This window comes from Melanaphis sacchari, unplaced genomic scaffold (genome assembly GCF_002803265.2).
Source record: "Melanaphis sacchari strain LSU unplaced genomic scaffold, SCAv2.0 Contig31_pilon_pilon, whole genome shotgun sequence".
In the NCBI taxonomy this organism is placed as follows: Eukaryota; Metazoa; Arthropoda; class Insecta; order Hemiptera; family Aphididae; genus Melanaphis; species Melanaphis sacchari.
The window spans coordinates 4,021,450-4,025,286 of NW_020271193.1; positions in this window are offsets into that span (position 1 = coordinate 4,021,450).

Genomic DNA, 3,837 nt, shown 5'->3' on the forward strand with positions numbered 1-3,837 from the left:
TGTAATGTCTGTAAAAAATTCTTTTACATAATAATGCTCATTCTCAGAAATTTAGTTTAATCTTAACTTTGAGTAAAAAAAAAGGGTACTAAGTTGGATGGAATAACTATAGATTGAACAAAAACAAGGAAGATGGCAATTATCTGTAGTCTATTCGATTGTATTATTAAAAAAAACCAAAAACATCAGCCAATTTTTATTACGAACATTTATACTTTATAATATAAAGTGCACCAGTATGTTTATAAGTAAAAATATATTCTTTGTGTCTGACATGAAAAATTGCGCGTGGTCATCAACTCATCACATGTACTTAATCTTCTTACTATGTTTTGCGACATTCGCTATCTTTTGTTTTTGTTTGTTTTTTTATCCCTACACTACTCCTTTAATACAGTCGAGCGTTAAATAAAACGCTGACGATGTTGGTGAACTTGTGCGTTACTCTACTACATATATACTATACCCATTGATTATTCTAACAGTAAATACATATAACGATTTCAAAAAGATTTTTCAAGAACATTCTTGAAAATAAAAATAAAAAATGAAATCAGAAAAAAAAACGTGGACTTTTGTTTCCGTTAAAAATTCCCATTTTATAATAACGTGTCAACACCGTTCGAACCATTGAGTGTGCATCAACTGTTAAAACAATCACTCTGTACAAACCATGTTTCCGCACATTTTCCGCGCGAATCCGTTTGATTTAAGACACGTAGTACGTTAGAGTTTGCAGAAAAATATAAAAACACTAACTAAATAAAAAAAAAAAAAGTGTGCGGCACATTACGGGTCGTGTTGGAATCAATTACACGCTGTACGCACTACACGCGTCGCAGTGTTCACAATGAGTGCTTACCCATATTTTTTTTTTTTTTTATATATATATAAAACGAAACATAAAACTATAGCCAAGTATAAAGTTTCCGGAATTTCGAACGTCCCGTTGTGTTTTTCGATCGTTTAACTCTCAGATATTATGCTCTACACATCAGAATACCCATCACTAGTCGGATCAATTATTATTTGTAATATTATATCATATTCGGATGGACAGTGGCGTATTTAAAGGGGGGGAGAGGCAATCGCCCCGGGCACCAACTTGTAAGTATCCTAAAGGGGGCACTATGCTAAAATTTAAATTTTTTTAAATTTACAATAAAAATATTTTATTTTATTACAAAACATTAGGTGACCAGTAGCGTAGTCAGGGGAGGCTGAGGGGGCTACATCATCCCCCTGAAGAAAAATCCTGGCTACGCCAATAACTTAAATAATTTTTTAAGGTTTAATTTTTTTTTTTTTTTTTTTTAGGGGAAAAAAGGGCGAGAATATATTTTTGCACCTAGGTCGCCAAAATCGTAAATAAGCTTCTGAGTATGGGTTTTATCGGCATACCAAATATTAACTACATATTACACAGTTATAATCGAGTATTAAACGTCGTGGTCGGCAGCGTGTTTTTAACGCGACATTGTTGGTCGTAAAGCACGAGTCATCGCGGTCGGGTCTACACGTACGTATCACGCAATCGTGAACGCACGAGATAATAATATAATAATAATAATAATATTTCGGGTCAAATTCGTACGTAGGTAAGTGTGCGGTGTCGGGGTACGGTGTTTATTTATACGAAGACATTATGACGTGTACTGCAACAGGACATAATAACATTATATTGAAACGAGGAAACTGTGAGCCTCGCGTGTGCATAAAATGACACAAAAGGAATTACATTACAGCGACTATGCGCGCCAAAGTGAATGCCAGGAAAAAGAATTATAATATTGTATTTCATGGGTATACAAAAGGTACGTAGCAGGTAAAAAGTGAAAAATAAAAAAAAAAAATCGTGAAAACTAATACTTGTCCAGACATTTAACGCTTTTTTCAAAACTCGATGAGTGCTATTGTACATAATATATATAATATATATATATATATATACCTACGTCGAAGTAATCAAACGTGTTGGCACGTGGTCGGGCGTCAGTTGTCATCTCTCTTCATTCAGAGTATTTTTATTTTTTTTTTTTCTATAATTCGATCGACCATGCACGCAAAACGGCTGTGGAAACGGTGAAATGACCAATACGACATTTATAAAACTACAAACACACTTGCAAACACTATTTACGTATAATACACTTATATATATACTACACATTGTATACAAACACGGTGATTTACGTGCTACGTTTACGTCATCGTTGTCACTAATCAGTATATTATTATTATTCGAAACGAAAAAATGCACTTTCCAGTTTTTGAGCGTTTTCCTTTTTGTTACAAATCACCATCACCGGCGTTTTTTATTTATTTATTTATTTATTTTTATTTTAAGAATGTCGACTAATACGATACAATATCATCGCGACATTTGATAGCAAATAATATGATGTAAATAATCAATATTTTTTTTTTTTTATAGTTTTTAAATGATCTGAGTAAGCGACTGCATATACGTACCAAGGTAATTGTAACACACTGCAATTGCGCCGCGGTATATTAGGTAGGTACCTACCTACTCGTTTTTAACGATTTTAAATAATACATCATTTCGCCGAATACTGGATATCTACGGCGCGCCAAACCGTATAGCGTCCGCATCGAGAATATGAAAAACTGAAAATAACTTGTCACGATTTAACCGGCCAAAAAGAACCTTAGAACAATAACACAATTATTTTTTATTTTTTTTTGCTAATGAGGGCGACGTGTCACGTCACGGGCGGCGCGCTTAATACATACGACGAGGAGACGAAATGACATTTTTTTTTTCTTTTTTCACAAAATCATTTATTGATCTGTATCGACTCGGAAAATTATAGCGTTTACGTTTAAACGCGTATCGTCCTGTATGCGTGCCCGTACGTGCGTCCCCCCCGTGTGTGTGCGTGGTGTGCGTTAAACGCGTTTCGGCGTGCGACCCCTTTTTTTTTTTTTTTTTCGGGCAACGGTGTTTACGACAGCCCATTCAGTACAGCTCACACACTACACGCCAGTGGTAGGTTGTGGGATTAAGTGAAAAGTTCTAAATCCGCCCGCAGCGTGACGTCTCGTCACACGACGTATTCGTCTACCGCTGGTCCTTCGCCGCCCGCCGTCCGCGTATAATATATACGTCCGTTCGCACAGTTCACTGGCGGCGCGGAGTGGCGGCGCAATCGATGCGAACGATTTAACCTGCTCCTCCGCCACCGCTGCCGCCACTGACAATCGGTGGTGACGGCAGGGCTATATGTATGTATTTATGTATTTATGTATATAATATACATATATATATACTCGCGCGTACGTGTGTGTGTGTGTGTGTGTGTCTGTTTGCGTTAAAGTGTATAATTTTGGTATTTTATAAAATTCCTGGGAATTCCGTATAATACCTGGTGGATTTTTTAAGAAGTGTATAATATATTATTTTTGTACACACATTTTCCAAGTGTCTTACACAATAACTACCTAGGTATTTCACGAGATGACAAGCGACAAATTGGCAATCTGCGAATTAGAAAAATCACCAAGAAAATCCATTTCTTTTTATCATAATAATGTTTAACCAAAGACAATTCATTTAATTAGCACACGAGTAAATATTTATTACAAAGTACCGATTTAATATTAAAGTATACAGTTACAGAAAGAAAACAAAAATAATTTATATAGCAGTAAACAGTTATCATATATTATTAATTATTATTACTGCTATATTATTCTAGAAAATACAAAAATGTACGTTTATTACGTAGATAATTATAAAGACAATAATACAATACGCTTTTTAAATTATTTTAAATTTTCGCAAGACGAAAATATACAGGTTAACAATTGTAATTG